The 26455-nt window shown below is 38.0% G+C and overlaps 2 long non-coding RNA genes across 2 annotated transcripts; both read right to left on the bottom strand.

Annotated features, from left to right (window-relative positions):
• Window positions 1–458: 458 nt before the first annotated feature.
• LOC135081901 (uncharacterized) lies at window positions 459–2598 on the bottom strand. The gene is made up of 2 exons (XR_010259290.1): window positions 1105–2598; window positions 459–1017 (listed from the first exon to the last, which is right to left on the bottom strand). It is a non-coding gene; the product is annotated as an uncharacterized LOC135081901 (long non-coding RNA).
• Window positions 2599–7949: 5351 nt separating this feature from the next.
• LOC135081900 (uncharacterized) lies at window positions 7950–10089 on the bottom strand. The gene is made up of 2 exons (XR_010259289.1): window positions 8596–10089; window positions 7950–8508 (listed from the first exon to the last, which is right to left on the bottom strand). It is a non-coding gene; the product is annotated as an uncharacterized LOC135081900 (long non-coding RNA).
• Window positions 10090–26455: the final 16366 nt, after the last annotated feature.

The following is a 26455-nucleotide window of genomic DNA, read 5'->3' as shown; positions in this document are numbered from 1 at the left end:
GGGCTCACAGCAGTATCGCTAATTGATATAGCGACTGCGGCGGAATTAGCATTATCAACGTTTAATCGCAATTAATATGCGCTCGCAAATGCTCTTACGCCGGCGTTGGTTCTGCTTTGCACCGTGGTGTCTTGCTGAGTTATTGTTTTGGGCTTTATCAGGTTTGAAATTGGGAACCAATTGATTTTATGAGCTGGCAGCCTGGTACAAATAATAAGTGCTTACTCCCGGGAATCACGGTTCAAAAAAAATCTTGGGAATCCTTGTATTCACGGAGTAGGTTGCAAGAAAGGATTTTTTCCCGGCGGCTTGGTGACTGGAATTGAACCGCCACCGGTGCAGACGGAGAAGATGGTGAATTGTCTGCACGTGAAAAAGAGGTTGTCCGGCTTGCAGAAATTTATATAAGTTACCGTTCCTTGTGTGAAATTAGAAAATGTAAATAAAACAGCTCCCTCTCAATTGACACAATTTATTTTTATCTCGTATGCTCGTATATAGTTAACAATTACGATATTATAATAACTACTGTAATAGTGCCAATCTCAAGGGATTCAGGGTCGTTAATTAGGTTCGGTTTGGTGAATATTATTGCCACTACAAATTTCTTAAAACTCAGCCTAAATATTAAAAGACTCTACTAGTTAAGATAACTGCGCGATGTCAGGTCGGAAAGACTCCTACTTGAAGGATGGAAAAGTGGGTACCTTGGAAGCCATGCGGTTATAAGCCGTTACCCTGAACGTTCCTCTCTTCTTCCGGGGTCCAACGGGTCTCGCACACTTTTAGGTTACAAGCAGCGTCCTCCACGGCCTCAAGCGCGCAGTGCCAGGTGAAGCTCTTGCATCTCTTTGACAGGTAAGCGTTCAAACTCTTGCAGAGACAGAGGTTTGATGACAAGGAGGAAATGCGAAGAGATCAGCAGTTCAGAAAGGAGTAATAATTATAGAAATCAATATGAAATATTGAAATATCTAAAATATGAAATGTAAAATCGTAAAATATGAAATCCCGCATCTGAAACGAGAAATACCAGTGTCAGCATCACATGTGGAACGTGGCATTAGGTTATGAAAAAACCCGCAATGGGAAAGAAATACTTACGAAGACTGTTCGCTAATTTAAGCTTCACTCGCAGTCTTCAGCAACCCAATACCCTCATCCGAATAGGATTTAGGGAATCTCTGAAAGAAACGATCACATGAAATAACCACGTACTGGAATACGAAAAATATCAATCACGAAAAATAAATAAATTCTCCGACGGGAACTTACCTCATGTGTGTTATTTTTATTTATTCATCAAGAAATTATCGTGGATGCATTTTGCACCACCCGATTTGAAATAAAAGGAATTACATTCCCGAAAATAATCAAATTGCGGTTGCGCACGATCGACAAATTCCTAAGTGATTTGACAGCTCCACTGACAGCCGCTCTGTCATAGACATCGCGATACGTTTCGTTTCGCCGTTTGAAAAAGTAAATACTGTACTAATAAAACCATGATGAAAACAATTTCCAGAACACTGAAAATATTCTATTTGAAAAATAGAATAATCAATATAAAAACACTAGGAAATGTTTCATCAAAGTATATTTCAATTAACTGAGCAAAAAGCGCCATCTATTGCAAATTAATTCTAAATCACGCCAATAGATGTCGCTAGTGGTATCCAAAATCAGAATATTGAGAAGAAATATTAATTTGTGAAAAAACAGCAAACTGCAACGCTACAATACCCTCCCCCCTAGACATTCGCACGGAGAAAGAATCTGAGCTGCCCTCAGCGAACTACAAACTGAAAATAAGAGAAAAAAAAAATAAGTGAATCTTTACACCAGAAAGACCCCCAAAAAGTCCAATTGAGAAAAAAAACTAACTTACTAACTATAACTAAACTTTCACAAAAGCAATACCAAACCAAAATGATCCATCTACCAGGACTGATGTTCTACCAACCAAAAAAAATCTCTCCTGTCCGAGCATCCAAAATTCCCCATAAAGTCCCAACTGTGAACCAGTGGTACTCGATTTCCCCAGTAAAGTAGAACTTGACATGCAATTCTACTCATTCCTTTTCCAAAACGTTGTTAGGCTATTTCGGCCATAACTAACATTATTTGCTAAAATAAAATAAAAATGCCTGGGTTATAAAACCGCAGAATAAAACGTCGCTGATCACGATATAATTGGACGTCATCGCAACAAAACACAACCACAGGGAATAGTGCTCAAAACACATGATGTCATCCCTGGAAACAAAAATCTGGACTATAAAGTCACAGAGAAAAAAAACACGAGGCAAGTATACAGCAGATACTTGTCCACTCGAAAAAAGAAAAATAAATCGCATACCCTAAATGGGGCGATCACAAAAAAAAACTAACCTAAAGGTTTCCCTAAAAGGGAAAAGTAGCCTTGGCGTCATTGTTGGTAGAATACCAAACAACACTTGTGAAACAAGTCCTACGGCTGAGAACCCTGGCAAAAAAAACTATTCGGCGAACTGAGGGTGAAAACAAAAGACAAGGATTAAACCTTGATGTCCTTGATATGCCAAGTACCGAGAGGCTTGCCATTGTGAGCAATTAACTCGTAAACGAGCGGAGATAGTACCTTCTTGACAATGCACTTCTCGTACTTTGGGGCAAGCTTGGTAGCCTTGAACTTCTCAGCGTCACTCTGAATGTACGTTTTGCGCCACACCTCCTGACCCTCTGAAAGTTTGACGTTACGTCTTCTGAGGTTGTAGTACCTGGTGTTCGTAGCGTGGGCCTTCAGTAAATGCGAACGTACCTTCTCGAACACTTCCTTCAAGACGCCAAACTCCCCTGCATAGTCTTCTCTTGGCATAGCAACTTCATACTCGCAGTCGTCCGTTTGCTTATAAAAGGAGCCATTTATTATAGGTTCTCTGCCATGAACCAAAAAGAACGGTGTAAATCCGGTAGATTCGTTCACAGCACTGTTAAGTGCGAACTGAATCTTAAACAAATTGAGATCCCAGGTTCTATGATCTTCTTTCACGTACGAAGATACAGCAGTCATTACTGTTTTGTTATACCTTTCGACCAAGTTTATCTGTGGCGTGTATCTAGGACCGTAATGTACACGAGGGACGTTATATTTCTCCAACAGGCTACGAAATTCCGATCCCGTAAATTGAACCCCATTGTCGGTAATTACGGTTTCAGGAATTCCATGAGCCAGGAGAACATAGTTCTCGAACGCCTTTGCCACAGCTGCGCTAGTCGCGCGTCTCAAGGGAAATAGCATTGTATATTTTGAAAAACAGCAAGTGACCACTAACAGATGAATGTAACCTGATCGGGATCTAGGCAAAGGTCCGACTAAGTCTATCGACAAAGCTTGAAACGGTCTGAAACATTGCTTAGGCTGACCCATGAGTCCAGGTGTCAAGGTAGTCTTGTGTTTGTACGCGGAACAAGTTGTGCAATTTTTTACGAAGTCCATGACGTCGCGGTACATCCCCGGCCAATAATACCTCAGGCTCAATCTTCGGTGTGTTTTGAATACACCAAAGTGTGCTGAAGTCGGAGGTTCGTGGTTTTCGGCGATGACTGCTTTCCTCTTGGACTTGGACACAACTTCTTTCCAGTCAAACTCCTGTGTCAGGGTATATTTACCTTTACTAAGCCTGTACAGTTTCCCATTTTCAATGCGATAGTTGGGGTAGTTCTTTGGATAAGCCGTGCAACCATGTATCACTTTATTATACCACTCGTCATCAACGTCTACTGAAACTGAGGTATCTATAGCATCTACATTCAATAAACGCGAGAGAGCGTCTGGGACAACATTATCCTTCCCCCTACGATGCTCGATAGTAAAATTGTATTGGGACAGACGACATCCCCAACGAGCTAAACGACCTGTCGGGTTCTCTAAGTTCATGAACCATTTAAGGGAAGCATGATCCGTAATAACCTTAAATGGTCTGGTGCCTAGGTACGGTTCAAATTTCTCTACCGCAAAAACTACCGCTAGTGCTTCCCTTTCGGTTGCACTGTAGTTACGTTCATTCTTATTAAGTGATCTACTAATATATGCAATAGGATGGTCATTCCCGTCTACTGTCTGGGTTAGCATACCACCTATGCCGTAACTTGACGCATCGCAATGAACAGAAAAGGGCTTCTCAAAATCTGGGCATGCTAAAACTGGAGCAGAGACCAAACAATTTTTTAAAGATTCAAAAGCCTCTTGTGCAGCTGGGTTCCACAAAAATTTAGTCTTAGTACTGGTGAGGGCATTCAAAGGCGCAGCAATGGATGCAAAATTCCGGATGAACCGACGGTACCAAGAACAAGTGCCAATAAACATTTTAACCTCTTTCGAAGTTTTTGGTACCGGGAAATCAAGAATTGCACGCACTTTGTCTGGGTCTGTCCTCAAACCATACTCATCAACGATGTACCCTAAATATTTCAGCGACTGTCTAAAAAATTTACTTTTTTCGAAGTTAATCGTCAAATTTGCACTTTGGATACGTTGGTGCAGTCGCTGTAGTAATAATAAGTGCGTATTGAAGTCCTCTGCAACTATTATGACGTCATCAACGTAACAAAAGATCATTCCTTTAGTTATGTCACTACAAAAAGGCGTTCCGAACAACATGTCCATCAATCTTTGCTGACGAGCAGGTGCTCCGCAAAGACCAAATGGCATTACCTTAAATTTGAACAAGCCTCTCCCTGGAACAGTGAAACTAGTTTTCTCTTGTGACTGTTCGTCTAATTTAATTTGCCAGAAACTAGATTTAAAATCCACAGAACTGATGTACTTAGCATTTCTAAGGCTGTCTAAAATTTGAGGTATGTACGGGATAGCGTAAGCATCACCTTTAGTGACTGCATTAAGTTTACGGCAGTCTAAACAAAATCGCCATGAACCGTCAGATTTAGGAACCATAAGTACGGGATTATTCCACGGACTTTCACTAGGTGTAATAACATCTAGCTCCAGCATCTTATCTACCTCCTTATGTAACTCCTTAGACTTCTCAGGTGACATGGGATATGGCCTACACTTAATCGGTGAAGCTTCGCCTGTGTTTATTGTGTGCTCAATAAGATCCGTCCTACCTAAGCCCTTGCTTTCAAAAGAAACACTATGAAACTGTTTGATCATCCTGTCTGCCAATTCACGTTGTTCCAAGTTTAAGTTTTCAAAAGACTGAATAAAATTGATAGGCTTGTCAATGTTCGATGAAGTTTTAAGAAAATTTTTAGGTGCCTCTACGTAACAAATATTTTGAAAAATCTCTGGCATTAATTTAAAATTTTTCCAAAAGTCTACTCCTAAAATGACATCAGAGACAATTGAAGGAATGACATAAAATGTAATTACCTTTGTGACGTCCTTAAATGTAATAGGTAATGTGATGGTTCCTATAGTGCTACAGAAAGACCCATCAGCAACAGTAACCGTTGATGCACACGACTCATCCAAAGAGTAACCCAGATCAATGAAACGTTGGTGTGCTCCGTTACCAATAATTGAAATTGCAGCTCCAGAATCCAATAGTCCGCAAACAGTCATGTCTAAAATGTTCACGTTCAAATATGGCCGAACATCATTTATATTAGGTTTAAACAAAACCGAAGTAACGTTGTTGTTTTTGAAATAAGAATCAACAATGTCCAACCATTGTTTATTTTCAGAAGGTTCGACATCTTCTGAAATAACATTACTTCGGTTACCTGCTAGTTTTTTGAATTGGTAGCACTCTTACACTTAGCACAATTTTTAGTAGTGTACCCTACTTCACCACACTTAAAACATAACAACCGTTTATCCGTACAGTATTTTGTACTATGTGTATTTGCCTTACACTTCAAACATAAGAGTTTTTTGTTAGAAGTTGGTTTACTGTCAGAAAAGGGTGGTTGTGTGACAGCAGTAACAGGCTTTGGTGATTTACCCTTGTAAGTGTACTCTGGATTCATACACGGCTGTTTAGATGGTTCATTGAAGGTACTAGTTTGCTGACGTCTTACTTCAATTTTACGACATTTATCCTTGAGGTCAGCAACAGTGTCGAAGTCGTGTAAAGCTAACAATTCAGCATAGATAGGCCTAATATTATGTAACAAGATCTCAATCTTATCTTGTTCAGAAAATGGCCGTTTCAAACGCGAAAACATTCCATTCATGATAGCAAAATAAATGTGGGTAGGTTCATCCTGACCTTGTGTACGAGAACGAATTTCTCCTATTAACCTATAGTCATAATCTGCAGGTGCAAACTCCTCAACCAATAATTCACTTAGTTCCTTCCACGACGAGACCTGATCTTTGACACCTCTATACCATAAAAGTGTTTGATCATGGAAAAAACAAAACGCCGACTTAAATAAAACACTATCAGAAACACCAAAAGCCGTCGCGCGTTCATTAACTAATTCCAAAAAGGAATGCACACTGGAATCAACTGAAAACTTTATGTTCCAATTTAAAATATTAACCTTCGATGACTGGTCCACAACAACAGTTTCCCTACAATCGTCTGACTGTAAATTGGAACTAGATTCCCCATCTGACTTGTTTGTGACGAAGCCTTCTAAAACTGAAAGGCACATGTTCAACTTCTGTTTTAAACTAGCATGAATAGCTGCGTCAACAGATTCCTTACACGCTGCTAGCCTATCCAGTCGGTGAAGCAAGTGGCAATACAAAGCCTTCGAACGAGTCAGCTGATACCGCTCCTTAGTCTTCTTGAAATTATCTAAATGTGATTGTAATTCCTTTAACTTGCCAGAAATATTGGGCAATTCCACACTAGGTTTAAGTTCTTCATCAATAATTTCCTCAGGACTAAACTCGGAACACAATGACTTAAGTTGTTTTATCATTTTGGGAACTGTATCTTCCGGAGACTCAGATCGAACAGTTATCTCATACATAAGTTCGTCGCGTAATAATGAATGGTAGTAAACCGTTTTGGTATCCATTGTAAAAAGCTATGTGTAAAATAAACTAAGTGGCAAAAATATTATTTAAAAATTTTTGAATGAAAATGAATTTAAATTGTCAAATTTGTTGAGAATGGCACCTTACAAGATTGGATAAAACCTCTCACTTATGTTCTAAAACACACAATAACAACAATAATGTTATTGTTTAAAAAAAAATACAAGTAATAAACAAGTATGTAAATAATTACCAAAAAAAACAATGTACTAGGTAACTTCAAATTAATGTTATATGTCCGCAGTGACACAAAGGAAATTGTTACCTTAGTACAAAATAACAGGTAAATAGGTACTTTGTTATCCTATTACATAAACTAATTTTAAATTTCAACAAAAGTGTTTGTCCTTGAAAAATTAATTAAAATTAAAGTAAGTAACGGGTTATATGTTTACATAAAGAAACACAAAAGCAGTGTAGGTATACTAAATTGATAACCTAACAATAAAAATGTTACTTACTTGTCCCAACTATAAAACAAGTTTCAACTCAACAAAATAACCAAACATTATGTAGTTCCTCATAAATAAGAGTAAGTACGCTCTGTTATAAATAGGTTATAAGTTTATGTTGTTAACAAAATGTGGGCCACAAAAATAAAATACAGGACAAACACAACACACAACATGAGAAATTCCCTAATTACAACAATAAAATAACTAAACAAAAGCTTATGAGAGGGTAGTCAGCAAACAATGTCGCTTCTTTTATTAACCATCCACCCATAAACTTTTTACAAAAAGGGTGGCAATAATAAACACCAAAGAGGGGCGCCACTGCAAGAAAGGATTTTTCCTGGCGGCTTGGTGACTGGAATTGAACCGCCACCGGTGCAGACGGAGAAGATGGTGAATTGTCTGCACGTGAAAAAGAGGTTGTCCGGCTTGCAGAAATTTATATAAGTTACCGTTCCTTGTGTGAAATTAGAAAATGTAAATAAAACAGCTCCCTCTCAATTGACACAATTTATTTTTATCTCGTATGCTCGTATATAGTTAACAATTACGATATTATAATAACTACTGTAATAGTGCCAATCTCAAGGGATTCAGGGTCGTTAATTAGGTTCGGTTTGGTGAATATTATTGCCACTACAAATTTCTTAAAACTCAGCCTAAATATTAAAAGACTCTACTAGTTAAGATAACTGCGCGATGTCAGGTCGGAAAGACTCCTACTTGAAGGATGGAAAAGTGGGTACCTTGGAAGCCATGCGGTTATAAGCCGTTACCCTGAACGTTCCTCTCTTCTTCCGGGGTCCAACGGGTCTCGCACACTTTTAGGTTACAAGCAGCGTCCTCCACGGCCTCAAGCGCGCAGTGCCAGGTGAAGCTCTTGCATCTCTTTGACAGGTAAGCGTTCAAACTCTTGCAGAGACAGAGGTTTGATGACAAGGAGGAAATGCGAAGAGATCAGCAGTTCAGAAAGGAGTAATAATTATAGAAATCAATATGAAATATTGAAATATCTAAAATATGAAATGTAAAATCGTAAAATATGAAATCCCGCATCTGAAACGAGAAATACCAGTGTCAGCATCACATGTGGAACGTGGCATTAGGTTATGAAAAAACCCGCAATGGGAAAGAAATACTTACGAAGACTGTTCGCTAATTTAAGCTTCACTCGCAGTCTTCAGCAACCCAATACCCTCATCCGAATAGGATTTAGGGAATCTCTGAAAGAAACGATCACATGAAATAACCACGTACTGGAATACGAAAAATATCAATCACGAAAAATAAATAAATTCTCCGACGGGAACTTACCTCATGTGTGTTATTTTTATTTATTCATCAAGAAATTATCGTGGATGCATTTTGCACCACCCGATTTGAAATAAAAGGAATTACATTCCCGAAAATAATCAAATTGCGGTTGCGCACGATCGACAAATTCCTAAGTGATTTGACAGCTCCACTGACAGCCGCTCTGTCATAGACATCGCGATACGTTTCGTTTCGCCGTTTGAAAAAGTAAATACTGTACTAATAAAACCATGATGAAAACAATTTCCAGAACACTGAAAATATTCTATTTGAAAAATAGAATAATCAATATAAAAACACTAGGAAATGTTTCATCAAAGTATATTTCAATTAACTGAGCAAAAAGCGCCATCTATTGCAAATTAATTCTAAATCACGCCAATAGATGTCGCTAGTGGTATCCAAAATCAGAATATTGAGAAGAAATATTAATTTGTGAAAAAACAGCAAACTGCAACGCTACAATACCCTCCCCCCTAGACATTCGCACGGAGAAAGAATCTGAGCTGCCCTCAGCGAACTACAAACTGAAAATAAGAGAAAAAAAAAATAAGTGAATCTTTACACCAGAAAGACCCCCAAAAAGTCCAATTGAGAAAAAAAACTAACTTACTAACTATAACTAAACTTTCACAAAAGCAATACCAAACCAAAATGATCCATCTACCAGGACTGATGTTCTACCAACCAAAAAAAATCTCTCCTGTCCGAGCATCCAAAATTCCCCATAAAGTCCCAACTGTGAACCAGTGGTACTCGATTTCCCCAGTAAAGTAGAACTTGACATGCAATTCTACTCATTCCTTTTCCAAAACGTTGTTAGGCTATTTCGGCCATAACTAACATTATTTGCTAAAATAAAATAAAAATGCCTGGGTTATAAAACCGCAGAATAAAACGTCGCTGATCACGATATAATTGGACGTCATCGCAACAAAACACAACCACAGGGAATAGTGCTCAAAACACATGATGTCATCCCTGGAAACAAAAATCTGGACTATAAAGTCACAGAGAAAAAAAACACGAGGCAAGTATACAGCAGATACTTGTCCACTCGAAAAAAGAAAAATAAATCGCATACCCTAAATGGGGCGATCACAAAAAAAAACTAACCTAAAGGTTTCCCTAAAAGGGAAAAGTAGCCTTGGCGTCATTGTTGGTAGAATACCAAACAACACTTGTGAAACAAGTCCTACGGCTGAGAACCCTGGCAAAAAAAACTATTCGGCGAACTGAGGGTGAAAACAAAAGACAAGGATTAAACCTTGATGTCCTTGATATGCCAAGTACCGAGAGGCTTGCCATTGTGAGCAATTAACTCGTAAACGAGCGGAGATAGTACCTTCTTGACAATGCACTTCTCGTACTTTGGGGCAAGCTTGGTAGCCTTGAACTTCTCAGCGTCACTCTGAATGTACGTTTTGCGCCACACCTCCTGACCCTCTGAAAGTTTGACGTTACGTCTTCTGAGGTTGTAGTACCTGGTGTTCGTAGCGTGGGCCTTCAGTAAATGCGAACGTACCTTCTCGAACACTTCCTTCAAGACGCCAAACTCCCCTGCATAGTCTTCTCTTGGCATAGCAACTTCATACTCGCAGTCGTCCGTTTGCTTATAAAAGGAGCCATTTATTATAGGTTCTCTGCCATGAACCAAAAAGAACGGTGTAAATCCGGTAGATTCGTTCACAGCACTGTTAAGTGCGAACTGAATCTTAAACAAATTGAGATCCCAGGTTCTATGATCTTCTTTCACGTACGAAGATACAGCAGTCATTACTGTTTTGTTATACCTTTCGACCAAGTTTATCTGTGGCGTGTATCTAGGACCGTAATGTACACGAGGGACGTTATATTTCTCCAACAGGCTACGAAATTCCGATCCCGTAAATTGAACCCCATTGTCGGTAATTACGGTTTCAGGAATTCCATGAGCCAGGAGAACATAGTTCTCGAACGCCTTTGCCACAGCTGCGCTAGTCGCGCGTCTCAAGGGAAATAGCATTGTATATTTTGAAAAACAGCAAGTGACCACTAACAGATGAATGTAACCTGATCGGGATCTAGGCAAAGGTCCGACTAAGTCTATCGACAAAGCTTGAAACGGTCTGAAACATTGCTTAGGCTGACCCATGAGTCCAGGTGTCAAGGTAGTCTTGTGTTTGTACGCGGAACAAGTTGTGCAATTTTTTACGAAGTCCATGACGTCGCGGTACATCCCCGGCCAATAATACCTCAGGCTCAATCTTCGGTGTGTTTTGAATACACCAAAGTGTGCTGAAGTCGGAGGTTCGTGGTTTTCGGCGATGACTGCTTTCCTCTTGGACTTGGACACAACTTCTTTCCAGTCAAACTCCTGTGTCAGGGTATATTTACCTTTACTAAGCCTGTACAGTTTCCCATTTTCAATGCGATAGTTGGGGTAGTTCTTTGGATAAGCCGTGCAACCATGTATCACTTTATTATACCACTCGTCATCAACGTCTACTGAAACTGAGGTATCTATAGCATCTACATTCAATAAACGCGAGAGAGCGTCTGGGACAACATTATCCTTCCCCCTACGATGCTCGATAGTAAAATTGTATTGGGACAGACGACATCCCCAACGAGCTAAACGACCTGTCGGGTTCTCTAAGTTCATGAACCATTTAAGGGAAGCATGATCCGTAATAACCTTAAATGGTCTGGTGCCTAGGTACGGTTCAAATTTCTCTACCGCAAAAACTACCGCTAGTGCTTCCCTTTCGGTTGCACTGTAGTTACGTTCATTCTTATTAAGTGATCTACTAATATATGCAATAGGATGGTCATTCCCGTCTACTGTCTGGGTTAGCATACCACCTATGCCGTAACTTGACGCATCGCAATGAACAGAAAAGGGCTTCTCAAAATCTGGGCATGCTAAAACTGGAGCAGAGACCAAACAATTTTTTAAAGATTCAAAAGCCTCTTGTGCAGCTGGGTTCCACAAAAATTTAGTCTTAGTACTGGTGAGGGCATTCAAAGGCGCAGCAATGGATGCAAAATTCCGGATGAACCGACGGTACCAAGAACAAGTGCCAATAAACATTTTAACCTCTTTCGAAGTTTTTGGTACCGGGAAATCAAGAATTGCACGCACTTTGTCTGGGTCTGTCCTCAAACCATACTCATCAACGATGTACCCTAAATATTTCAGCGACTGTCTAAAAAATTTACTTTTTTCGAAGTTAATCGTCAAATTTGCACTTTGGATACGTTGGTGCAGTCGCTGTAGTAATAATAAGTGCGTATTGAAGTCCTCTGCAACTATTATGACGTCATCAACGTAACAAAAGATCATTCCTTTAGTTATGTCACTACAAAAAGGCGTTCCGAACAACATGTCCATCAATCTTTGCTGACGAGCAGGTGCTCCGCAAAGACCAAATGGCATTACCTTAAATTTGAACAAGCCTCTCCCTGGAACAGTGAAACTAGTTTTCTCTTGTGACTGTTCGTCTAATTTAATTTGCCAGAAACTAGATTTAAAATCCACAGAACTGATGTACTTAGCATTTCTAAGGCTGTCTAAAATTTGAGGTATGTACGGGATAGCGTAAGCATCACCTTTAGTGACTGCATTAAGTTTACGGCAGTCTAAACAAAATCGCCATGAACCGTCAGATTTAGGAACCATAAGTACGGGATTATTCCACGGACTTTCACTAGGTGTAATAACATCTAGCTCCAGCATCTTATCTACCTCCTTATGTAACTCCTTAGACTTCTCAGGTGACATGGGATATGGCCTACACTTAATCGGTGAAGCTTCGCCTGTGTTTATTGTGTGCTCAATAAGATCCGTCCTACCTAAGCCCTTGCTTTCAAAAGAAACACTATGAAACTGTTTGATCATCCTGTCTGCCAATTCACGTTGTTCCAAGTTTAAGTTTTCAAAAGACTGAATAAAATTGATAGGCTTGTCAATGTTCGATGAAGTTTTAAGAAAATTTTTAGGTGCCTCTACGTAACAAATATTTTGAAAAATCTCTGGCATTAATTTAAAATTTTTCCAAAAGTCTACTCCTAAAATGACATCAGAGACAATTGAAGGAATGACATAAAATGTAATTACCTTTGTGACGTCCTTAAATGTAATAGGTAATGTGATGGTTCCTATAGTGCTACAGAAAGACCCATCAGCAACAGTAACCGTTGATGCACACGACTCATCCAAAGAGTAACCCAGATCAATGAAACGTTGGTGTGCTCCGTTACCAATAATTGAAATTGCAGCTCCAGAATCCAATAGTCCGCAAACAGTCATGTCTAAAATGTTCACGTTCAAATATGGCCGAACATCATTTATATTAGGTTTAAACAAAACCGAAGTAACGTTGTTGTTTTTGAAATAAGAATCAACAATGTCCAACCATTGTTTATTTTCAGAAGGTTCGACATCTTCTGAAATAACATTACTTCGGTTACCTGCTAGTTTTTTGAATTGGTAGCACTCTTACACTTAGCACAATTTTTAGTAGTGTACCCTACTTCACCACACTTAAAACATAACAACCGTTTATCCGTACAGTATTTTGTACTATGTGTATTTGCCTTACACTTCAAACATAAGAGTTTTTTGTTAGAAGTTGGTTTACTGTCAGAAAAGGGTGGTTGTGTGACAGCAGTAACAGGCTTTGGTGATTTACCCTTGTAAGTGTACTCTGGATTCATACACGGCTGTTTAGATGGTTCATTGAAGGTACTAGTTTGCTGACGTCTTACTTCAATTTTACGACATTTATCCTTGAGGTCAGCAACAGTGTCGAAGTCGTGTAAAGCTAACAATTCAGCATAGATAGGCCTAATATTATGTAACAAGATCTCAATCTTATCTTGTTCAGAAAATGGCCGTTTCAAACGCGAAAACATTCCATTCATGATAGCAAAATAAATGTGGGTAGGTTCATCCTGACCTTGTGTACGAGAACGAATTTCTCCTATTAACCTATAGTCATAATCTGCAGGTGCAAACTCCTCAACCAATAATTCACTTAGTTCCTTCCACGACGAGACCTGATCTTTGACACCTCTATACCATAAAAGTGTTTGATCATGGAAAAAACAAAACGCCGACTTAAATAAAACACTATCAGAAACACCAAAAGCCGTCGCGCGTTCATTAACTAATTCCAAAAAGGAATGCACACTGGAATCAACTGAAAACTTTATGTTCCAATTTAAAATATTAACCTTCGATGACTGGTCCACAACAACAGTTTCCCTACAATCGTCTGACTGTAAATTGGAACTAGATTCCCCATCTGACTTGTTTGTGACGAAGCCTTCTAAAACTGAAAGGCACATGTTCAACTTCTGTTTTAAACTAGCATGAATAGCTGCGTCAACAGATTCCTTACACGCTGCTAGCCTATCCAGTCGGTGAAGCAAGTGGCAATACAAAGCCTTCGAACGAGTCAGCTGATACCGCTCCTTAGTCTTCTTGAAATTATCTAAATGTGATTGTAATTCCTTTAACTTGCCAGAAATATTGGGCAATTCCACACTAGGTTTAAGTTCTTCATCAATAATTTCCTCAGGACTAAACTCGGAACACAATGACTTAAGTTGTTTTATCATTTTGGGAACTGTATCTTCCGGAGACTCAGATCGAACAGTTATCTCATACATAAGTTCGTCGCGTAATAATGAATGGTAGTAAACCGTTTTGGTATCCATTGTAAAAAGCTATGTGTAAAATAAACTAAGTGGCAAAAATATTATTTAAAAATTTTTGAATGAAAATGAATTTAAATTGTCAAATTTGTTGAGAATGGCACCTTACAAGATTGGATAAAACCTCTCACTTATGTTCTAAAACACACAATAACAACAATAATGTTATTGTTTAAAAAAAAATACAAGTAATAAACAAGTATGTAAATAATTACCAAAAAAAACAATGTACTAGGTAACTTCAAATTAATGTTATATGTCCGCAGTGACACAAAGGAAATTGTTACCTTAGTACAAAATAACAGGTAAATAGGTACTTTGTTATCCTATTACATAAACTAATTTTAAATTTCAACAAAAGTGTTTGTCCTTGAAAAATTAATTAAAATTAAAGTAAGTAACGGGTTATATGTTTACATAAAGAAACACAAAAGCAGTGTAGGTATACTAAATTGATAACCTAACAATAAAAATGTTACTTACTTGTCCCAACTATAAAACAAGTTTCAACTCAACAAAATAACCAAACATTATGTAGTTCCTCATAAATAAGAGTAAGTACGCTCTGTTATAAATAGGTTATAAGTTTATGTTGTTAACAAAATGTGGGCCACAAAAATAAAATACAGGACAAACACAACACACAACATGAGAAATTCCCTAATTACAACAATAAAATAACTAAACAAAAGCTTATGAGAGGGTAGTCAGCAAACAATGTCGCTTCTTTTATTAACCATCCACCCATAAACTTTTTACAAAAAGGGTGGCAATAATAAACACCAAAGAGGGGCGCCACTGCAAGAAAGGATTTTTCCTGGCGGCTTGGTGACTGGAATTGAACCGCCACCGGTGCAGACGGAGAAGATGGTGAATTGTCTGCACGTGAAAAAGAGGTTGTCCGGCTTGCAGAAATTTATATAAGTTACCGTTCCTTGTGTGAAATTAGAAAATGTAAATAAAACAGCTCCCTCTCAATTGACACAATTTATTTTTATCTCGTATGCTCGTATATAGTTAACAATTACGATATTATAATAACTACTGTAATAGTGCCAATCTCAAGGGATTCAGGGTCGTTAATTAGGTTCGGTTTGGTGAATATTATTGCCACTACAAATTTCTTAAAACTCAGCCTAAATATTAAAAGACTCTACTAGTTAAGATAACTGCGCGATGTCAGGTCGGAAAGACTCCTACTTGAAGGATGGAAAAGTGGGTACCTTGGAAGCCATGCGGTTATAAGCCGTTACCCTGAACGTTCCTCTCTTCTTCCGGGGTCCAACGGGTCTCGCACACTTTTAGGTTACAAGCAGCGTCCTCCACGGCCTCAAGCGCGCAGTGCCAGATGAAGCTCTTGCATCTCTTTGACAGGTAAGCGTTCAAACTCTTGCAGAGACAGAGGTTTGATGACAAGGAGGAAATGCGAAGAGATCAGCAGTTCAGAAAGGAGTAATAATTATAGAAATCAATATGAAATATTGAAATATCTAAAATATGAAATGTAAAATCGTAAAATATGAAATCCCGCATCTGAAACGAGAAATACCAGTGTCAGCATCACATGTGGAACGTGGCATTAGGTTATGAAAAAACCCGCAATGGGAAAGAAATACTTACGAAGACTGTTCGCTAATTTAAGCTTCACTCGCAGTCTTCAGCAACCCAATACCCTCATCCGAATAGGATTTAGGGAATCTCTGAAAGAAACGATCACATGAAATAACCACGTACTGGAATACGAAAAATATCAATCACGAAAAATAAATAAATTCTCCGACGGGAACTTACCTCATGTGTGTTATTTTTATTTATTCATCAAGAAATTATCGTGGATGCATTTTGCACCACCCGATTTGAAATAAAAGGAATTACATTCCCGAAAATAATCAAATTGCGGTTGCGCACGATCGACAAATTCCTAAGTGATTTGACAGCTCCACTGACAGCCGCTCTGTCATAGACATCGCGATACGTTTCGTTTCGCCGTTTGAAAAAGTAAATACTGTACTAATAAAACCATGATGAAAACAATTTCCAGAACACTGAAAATATTCTATTTGAAAAATAGAATAATCAATATAAAAACACTAGGAAATGTTTCATCAAAGTATATTTCAATTAACTGAGCAAAAAGCGCCATCTATTGCAAATTAATTCTAAATCACGCCAATAGATGTCGCTAGTGGTATCCAAAATCAGAATATTGAGAAGAAATATTAATTTGTGAAAAAACAGCAAACTGCAACGCTACAAGGTACTTCAGTTCCGTCGTACAATCTTGATATTGCTGGTTCTAAATATCAATTTAGGATGCAAATGAATTTGAAATAGTTTCCGTTTTCTAAGCTGTCAGTCTGACACAGAAGACCCATTGTCTTTTTTTTTTTTTATGCATAACAAGGCAGGTATTTGACCACAATCGCACCTGATGATGCAATGTCTTCATCATATTACCTTTTCATTCTAGGCATCTTGACATAGTTCAATCATAACGATAACATACCTTTCAAACAGCGTGCATCTTTTGCATCAGAGAAACAGGTAGAGCATGAAACAACCTTTTCTTCGCCACTTTACTGGGATTCGCAAACGTGGAAAATTTCGTTTATAGAAACCCAAGTGTTCTAGTGAATGTGAATTTTACTACCACATTCTAACAAGCAGTCAGCAATCAAAGCCTCCAGCTGTCGCAGTGGAATCCTCGCCTTTAGGCCAATTAAGCTCTGTGCAAAAATGCAGCCAATCGCAGATTTCTAACTGGTTGAAAGTTGGTTGGATGAATGCAGTTGTAGATACTTGTAGGTAAATACTGAGAATTTTCCAAGTGTCTTAGGATGTTCTTAGCAAGTAATTTTTATTAAACTGTTAATAGTCTGAACATAAAATGAATCATGGTTATTTTATCCATTGGAAGAACAATAATACTCATCTTAAGTTGTACAGTATTCCTGAAAATGTTATCTTAGAGTGCCTTTCGATTATTTTTCGCAAAAGTTTACACGTGTATCCGTTAACTGCAATGTGAAAGCGTTGATTAATTTAGGATTCAGAATCGGTGTGATAGTTAAAACAATATTGTTACCGCCTTTGTGTGTTACAGTTAATTCTAGTTGAACATTCTCTTTTGATTTGGCTACGTGTCCGTCAGTCAGATTACCGCCACAAAGGCTGTGATCGCTATCAAAAGAATGTTTGTGTTGATAAAACAAACGTTTGGTTTGAACTCGTTTGATTCTGCCTCATTCGTCTTCATTGTTTCGTTTGTAATTGATCGCGTATCTAATACAATTTACTTTTTATTACTCCAGTCAATCAACACTGAGACATGCTTTTGTCTAATTTATTTTATTTCTGTAAAGAAAAATAAGATACTTTCAGCTACGTTATTGAGCATATTTGTCTTATTCTATATGATAAGTTCTTCGTAACCAGCTTCTTGATTGAGCGACGATTTGATAAATTATTTGCGAATTGAAATGCATTAGACAATGCACATCAAGTTTATTTTTATGTGTAATAAATAATGTAATAACAATGCATGTTGTGTTGTGCTGATTTGTATAAAATTTCAGTCCAAAGATCAGTTTCATTTGCAGTTATTCTGATATACCTAATTAATTGGATATCGGTGATAAACAACATTAAACGTGCACGATTAATTAGTCAGGTGATGTTTACCAAACTTTAACCTTTAACATTGATCGACAAAACAAAATGTTTTTCAAAATAAAATAAGTTTTTTTTATAACTTTTATAATGATTCTGCCTTATTTGTATTCATTGTTTCGTTTGTAATTGATCAGGTACCTAATACAATTTACTAGTTATGACTGGTAAATCAACAAATTTTGTTCTTAAGAAGAAAATTATGACTCTTTTTCGAATGTATCAGAAGTATTGCTGAACTGTCTTTTATTGACGGTGTTCCTCAAAGTTGCTTTATTTGGTATTATTGAAAAGGATATTTATTGGAGTCCCATACGGAACGGTATAGCTTTCTTAAGATACATAGTAATCAGGCGCGAGCCATAAATCGTGGTAGCGCCCGCGCGCGGCCCACGGCGCAGGCGCATCCATATTGAATTGTCGCTGTTTTGTTTTGCCAATAGTCGTTTTCTATTTGTCGTCGTTAGGGCGTTTCAAAACCATAACAAGGATTTATTGTTACATGATACTGAGTTTCTTGTGAATAGCTTATTTAGGTATTCATTCTGAGATATTTATTAGTTATTTCTTCTTTTCAAATATTCAGAAGCTAATCTTCGCAGATGGTAATCCCTTAACAAGCGTTTTTTCTCATCAACAAACCAGCAGTAGCTTAAGCGGATTTTACGTAATTACTGCAATTGTTAAATGCAATTATCTAAAATAAAACACCAGTTTATTCCTAACTCCGTTCTCTGAAGGGTTAAATTAGCTTAGCTCTAGCTTTAACTTTCTTTTGTTCTGGCATTCCTTTGATACAGTCGTGTGGGCTGACTTTTCGGATGTTGCATAATGGTCTTGTAACGAAGATCATAAGGCTGGGAATCGTCTGTCGCTTTCGGGATAGCCTGCTGGTGATTATTCTTAGTGATGGATGCAGCGTTGTAAACGCAGTTGCGGTTCTTTGAGAAATTCTTGATTCCACGCGAATAAAACTACCTAAAATTTCGATTTAGACCACACAAGATCTTGCAAGCAATTTTGTATGACTTTTTCTTAAATTATTTATTGTCATCTTCATTTCTATGTTTTTGGGATTAAATCCCATAGAGTAGATACCTACTTATCCTATTCTGATAAGTGATAACCAAAATAATAGTATTTTTTGATTATTGCCATTATGGTAGAGTTAGTCGCTTTTTAATTTTTTTCCAGATAAATAAAATTAATAAATATTTACTTATCTTGTTCCGCTGTGATGCTTAAATTGCTTATTATCGAAATCACTTGTTTCTCTACATCGGTTAACCTTCTTTAGACTCTAATAAACTGGAACAACACGGGCATTCTTTACGAACTTATTAATTGCAGTGGTAACAGTACGTTAACTTTAACTGCTAAACGGAATACAAATCTTTTATTATTTAGTTATGTTGTTTTTCTAAAGTTTTCGAGATTCTGTTACTAGTTTCAGTATCATTAAAATCTAGAAGATACGAATAATAATGTTAGTCGAATGCGTAGGCAGAGATAGAGTCATGTATGGAAGCTGTGGTAGGCAATGAATCAGTAGTGAACGAAAACCTATCAGCAACTTTTTTTCATGTAATGTTTTATATCACAACACGGCTCAGGGTACAAACAACGCAAACAACAAGACCTCTTATTGACAAAGAGCACCGCCCAACAAGAAAATTGCTGTAAAGGACGCGCCAAGCAATCGGGTCACAGATTGGAAAACAAATCAAGATGACACCGGTTGGTGGTAGCTACAATGGCGGTCAATTGGGTACCGATTCAACGATTTTAATGCCCGCGTGGACAGGGGGCCGAATTGGAGGCGAGGGGTGGGGTGTGCTCGATATCGATTTGTTATTTGGTTTAAATGACAATTTTTGACGAATTTACAAATGAAAAATGCATTAGGATTGTATGTTTTCTAATAATAGATTTTTATAAAATAAACGTGTTGCTAAATATTTGGTTATTTGCTTATGTGACCTACTAATGTAGTGTGTCTTTCATGACAAAATTGGAGATCTATCGATTGAAAATTGGTACCCATTGGTGGGAGAAGAAATCGTTAGCATATTTAATCTCAGCGTGTACAAGCTAATCTTACGCCCGTATTCACAAACATTACTATGAGGTCTCACAGTGCGCGTGGACGCACAGGGTGACACACGAAACAATCACAGAGCTTTTTTTTTTTTTTTTTTTTTTTTTTTTTTCTTCAGGAAAATACATTGATTTGTATACCCACCAGCCGCGGGGGCAGTTAGTGGGTTATGTGGGGTTCTCCCTGCCAGAAGGGCAGGGCCTACCCACTAAAAACCTGACGTTGCCCTCGGTAGCCATATGAGTCGGGAACGCGGGCCATCACTATCGGCATTTTGCCTCAAGCATTCGTCCGCGTTCCCTGCTCGGCATTTCACTCGCTTAAACCAAGCCCAAACCAAGGAAGGCGTTATTACGCCTTCAACCTCCTGCGAGCGGCACGCAGGACACGTGCTGCGCCGTCGCGGCCTCTTTAGACGCCACCAGACACCCCCGTATCTGATGGCCAACCAATCACAGAGCTCTATTCATCGCTGTAAGTTCGATTTGCTGATTCGCATAACTAAGCATCGTTTGTGAATACGGGCGTTAGTAACATACAAAAGATAAATTGTAGAGCTAAAATAGTTTCTCTGCCAAACCTCAACGATATTTAAGAGCGCGCTCTTCTTATAGTTGTCATAAAATATCTTATTTCTCAGACAAAAACACATTGCCTAATAAATTGGTTTATTTAGTGTATTTATCGACATAATACAGAAACCTTTAGCGGCCCATCACTATAACTTAAGAACTCTTGCGCCGGTCCACATGCGCTGGAGTGGATACGGGACCCGTGCTCTAATCACTGCGCTTGCGTATCAGAGTACAGTGTTTGTGACTGTACTCTGTGTACTTTGATACACACTTTATGGTAGATACACTACACAAAACAAAAACAAAAAATACACTAAAAATGCCACGATTTAGGTTTAGATACGAATAATATCTAGAATGTCTGGTCTATGTAAATAATAGAAAGAAAGAAAGAAAGAAAGAAAAAATATATTTGGTACTAAATGATAATAGTGAGCTAAGTTTCGTGTCGAGCGTTACAATACAATAATTCTTTTAATACGTTAGTAAAATATGTAGGCATCTTATTACATACAGCATCTAATTGACACTCATACACTGTACCTACCTAAATAAGAAATTGGGCGAAGTTTTTCATTTTACATTCGCCTTCGGTTCATTAAAGAAATATCCTATACCATGGATCGTGTTAATTTCGTCACATCGGTTTTATAGCGCGGTGGTTTCGCCACGATACAACTGCCATTAGTTTTTATGTGCCCTGCGGGTTGACAAATAATATTTATACACATTTCCCACCACGCCGTTAGTGTCGGACAAAATGGCGTATTTATATGCATTTTCTATTTAAAACAACGAATAAAGACGTCCTAAATTATGTTCACGCGCAGCTCTTTCCGTTCGGATTTTTTATGGCAGGTCGATATAAATAAATATTTGGAAGGTTTTAGTGTCCCAAGTTAAATGAAACTAATGATGTGTTTAACATGTTAAATTATTACTAAAAATATTAACCTATTTCCTATAAATCCTATGCTAAGAAAACCATAATTTGTCCCCAATCATGGTCAATTTTGTCAATTTTGTGGGCTCTATACGCATACCGAAGATAAGCAAAATAAACTCATTTCAAGCTGTCAGTTTTTCCAGATGTTGTCACATTAGCTATACATACAACAAGTTTGCATACTAACATCATAATACTCGTAATATTATAATTAGTAGGTTAGTAGTAATGTAGATTTGATTTTGAATGTAATTTTGACCGAGATCCTTGCTTGTTCTCAGGGTTGTCACGTAGAGCCTAGCTGTCTGGTAGTGCCAATAAACACTCGCAATAACATACTTTATTAATATGTTGTACGATGCTAGTGTTTGTCAAACTTTTGTGACTTTATTTATACACTATCGTCGCAATAATAATGACTCTTAGAGTCTAGAGTCTAGATACATTTAGAACTTCGTTCTAATCGTGTTCAAATTGCACAGAAGGAATTTAGTCCAGATTTAAATGAATTCATTAGGCATATGTATCTTTTTAGGTCAGTATATAAATGATTGTGAGCTAACATTTGCTTCCAGTATTCCAGTGAGATTCAAACCCACAATCCTAGAGCATGACTATTGCGCGATCCGCTAGCCCATGGGTTTGATTTTCTACGTCAAGCAACGTGTTCACGATAGCTTTGAGACAAATTGGTAGATTGAGGATCTATGTACAGTCGAAGACACATCAGCCTCTACACTTTTGTCGCAAAGTAGCATCTATTCACACCTACATAAGCTGTCACAGTGTCCAGCTTGACTTGCCGTCTGTGTACCCACATTGCAACTGCCATACAATGCATCGGCCAAGGTCGCGCCATACCGATAGTGATTGATTGGAGGCACCCCCGCCGCATACTAAGCGAGTGCATGTAACTCATTTGTGACATTTTGCGTTTACCGTGTAGAGATGAGTGATGTGAGTTATGTAGGTGTCCTAATGTAAATAAGATCTTTGATGCGGATTTCGGCACGACTGCGGATCTGGTCTCTCTAATTTGTGGCGTGCGTCTCGAATCACGCTTCTGGTTCATCATCATCATCATTTCAGCCATAGGACGTCCACTGCTGAACATAGGCCTCCCCCAATGCTTTCCATGTTGATCGATTGGTAGCGGCCTGCGTCCAACGCTGCCGGCGCTGCTGGTTGCGTTCGCGTAATAGGAAAACATGAAACACCTATGATATAATGAAATGCGGGCTGTCCGCATGCGGGCCCGATCCGCACGCGTGTCGAAATCCGAATAACAGGAAAAAGGCACTTAGATTCGAGAATACCACTTGGATAAACAAACAAATCTTATAAATGACTTCTAACGCGGATCAGCATCATCAACAGGTCATTTGGTTAGTTTCCACTCTAGGAGCTTGGTCAACAGGTCAATTTGGTCTCCACTCCAGAAATACAATTATTGACCAAAGGCAAATGGAGGACACAAACGCAAGTATCTTAAACTCTACAAAATGTAAAGAGATCATTATAAAAAGTGTCACAATTTACTGGTGGTATATCACATGACCTATTGTAATATCTAGAGTTTATTATAATAACATACTGAGTATTTTCTGCTGTATTACATGCCAGAGTGCAGATATTAACGACGTTAAAATATAATCACGTGTGTTACATAATTTTGACACAAAATGTAAGTAATATAGGTTAAGTAAGCCGTTCAGTGTCCTGTGTACCTACCATGAGTTCACGTTAGGTGTGCTCGCTAGCGAGTACGTCAAAAATCTCTATGAAGATTTTGTTTCTTGAAAGTAGCCGCTAGGGGCGCTGCACAATATGTCATACAATCAATGTCATTTTTTTACGCAGTCGCTAGCGAGCACATCTAACGTAAACTCATGGTAAGCACACAGGAGCATTAGTGCTCGACACTTGGGGCAATAAACTTGCGGCGGTGCCCGTTCGCAAATGACACCAAAACTGCAGGGCTGGGCGACATGAGCTTATCAATCTTTGAATATTCTTAATGTAAAACCTGGTTAATAACATTCTGAAACTGTTAGTAATAGTCAGATCTGAATGTTCCCAGACCACTTGTAAAGATTATTTTGTGTAACAAGTTTTAAAGGTTACCGCGACACAAGCTTTGCTTAGTGCGATATCCGCTAGATATAAGGATTTTATGTATTTGGTTTTACTGGCAATAAACGTTTTATTTATTTATTTATTATTTATTATTAAAATGAAACAGCCATTGCATTCAGATTCGCTTAATTCATAGGAGAACTTTAAAAGACCTGGTTCAGACGATATCACACCCAGCTAAACATTGAGAGCATCTAATGTTATGGTAAAGGCGCAGTTTTGTAACAAAAATAAATACTGATACGGTTGACTGTACTTTGCGGCTTTGTTACTAAAGTTGTTGTAAGTTTAGAAGTAGAGTATATAATCTTCTTCTTGTCGTGTCGACAACAAATCTACACAGTGTCAGCCCAAAACTCTACTACAAGAGCGGCGTTGTCAGTAGCATTAATAGTATTATTGTATTTAGTTTTTATTGTAAGTAGAGCTTTCTTTGGTAGTTAGACCTACATGATACAAAGATAGATCCTTGCGGGATTCGAACCTAAGACCGCTGTTTGTGTAATCTGGACACCAGAAGCCGACACGACAACCCTGCGCCACTTCGGCAGCTGACCTGGTTTCCCCTTCCTCATGTCAACAGAAATACTTGCGGCTAATGTTGCTATATTTACGTGAAAATATAGAAATAATTAAAACTTGTTAAGTATAGAACTCATCAGTTAGCCATCAGAAGGTAAAAAGCTCATTTAACCTTATTGTTTATGTTACTAGTGTTTCTCTTAATTCTTTCTAATTTAACGTTTTGTGCATTAAATACCTATCCAATATTTTACAAATTGCGGAGGTCAACGCGCATTAAATTTCAGGTTAAAATTAGATTTAAAAACTTATTTTTGGATCTGTTGGTCTCCAACAATCGTGGTCTCTGAAAGAGTTTTTTTGGGGTCCTGAATGACGTCGACTGATTACGCGCAGTCTATACAATAGATCTGTTTTTAAAACTTATTTCATTCATAGCATTTCAATATTTTAGAATCTTAGAAAGCGTTTCTATATTTTGATCAATAAAAACTAAATCTACACCTACTACTGGCGAATACTATGCCTAGAAGTTTCACACAGCCGTACCTTCGGTGGCTAGGTACGCGGTGATGCGCCTCATTGGTCGTTATCAATTGGCTTGTAATCGCCTTAATAGAATGCAATTGTCTTAACCTTGTCCTGGGAGCGAGCTACAATGTAGATACATCCAGTATTCTCCTCATAAAAATGTTCCCGTTCCTTAGTTCGATTTTAAGCAGATGCCTACACGCGGTATAATGTACTCTAGATTACAATGTGTGTACTCGTAGGTCTTTACTACCTACGTAGGTAGGCTTTTCACTCATTCATGTAGTCGCCATCTCCATTGTCCAACGTGTGGCAAGTTTCTTCTATGTTACCGATTCTTTTTTGACATGGTGAGACCTTTTTATATATTTTTAATACATTTGATGTAAAAGTTTTCGTGATATTATGTGTGGTAAGTGGAACTACTGCGTCCATCTCAATTGGTAACGAGTGGAGAGAACACACGTTCGCGAAGTTATAGGACGCATCCTGCTTTTGCTTCACGACCCATTGGGCTAAACTAATCCCATTTTTTGTCTTATAACCTGTCCATCCAAGCGTGGTTATGTCTTTCTGTGAATAAGAATACTTGAGTTGTCTCATGAAGTCTGCTTCATAATACGTACTTACGTATTCACATCTTCTCAAGATACGGCTGAGAATTGCTAAGTCATAATAAACGTAGTTAGAAGTATTTCATCATCAGCTACTGATAGCATCAGATAATAATAGTTCCCAGTCCTGAACACCTGAATAAAATAAACTTATAAAAATAACAAACAAATTTATGTATTTGAAACGATAAATATAATGTCCTAATGATTTCACTCACATGAGAACCTGATTTGGTGACTAAATATGTACAATATCAAGTTAAACGTGAGATTTTTTTATGGCAAAGAGCCAATTCCTGACAATGAGATTTGTCGGCATTGCTTTACCTGCATTTACATTTTCAAAAAGGTATTTTAAAAGTAAAACCTACATTTTTCTATAAACAAATTCCAAAACGCAGCGTTCCTCGTCGCCAACATCCGCCGATGCCGTTTGTCACTCGTAAATATTCGATCAACATTCGATTTGAATTCGCCACTCGGATGCTATTAATGATATCTCGATGCACATCTCTGTATCGAGTGAATACCAAATCACAATGGATGGTTTCTCTGATTTTGGACACCGGAACAGTTTTATAACCGGAATTTTCAATAAAAACGAGCTTTATGAGGCTTTGTTGTCTGACGCCTTTTTGTGGATAATTTTCCACTGTGTCCTTGGCCTCTTCAAGGTGAGATTGAATAATGAACTTGCAGAAGTTAGAGAAAGAAGTTGAGATTTTTTATTTTTTGAACACGTTAAACGGCTTGGAAAATGGGCATTAACATTAAATTATGGAGACTATAATGTCAAATTATAAAAAAATATTGCCAAAGATTGACTAGCCGTGTGTGTGGAAATAGATTTTCCTAGAAAATTCCTCGAAAATCCTGTGCAACAAAAGAATTTAGTTGC

Source organism: Ostrinia nubilalis, chromosome 20, assembly GCF_963855985.1.
Source record: "Ostrinia nubilalis chromosome 20, ilOstNubi1.1, whole genome shotgun sequence".
NCBI classification, from domain to species: domain Eukaryota; kingdom Metazoa; phylum Arthropoda; class Insecta; order Lepidoptera; family Crambidae; genus Ostrinia; species Ostrinia nubilalis.
This window is presented reverse-complemented; position numbering and strand designations above follow the sequence as displayed.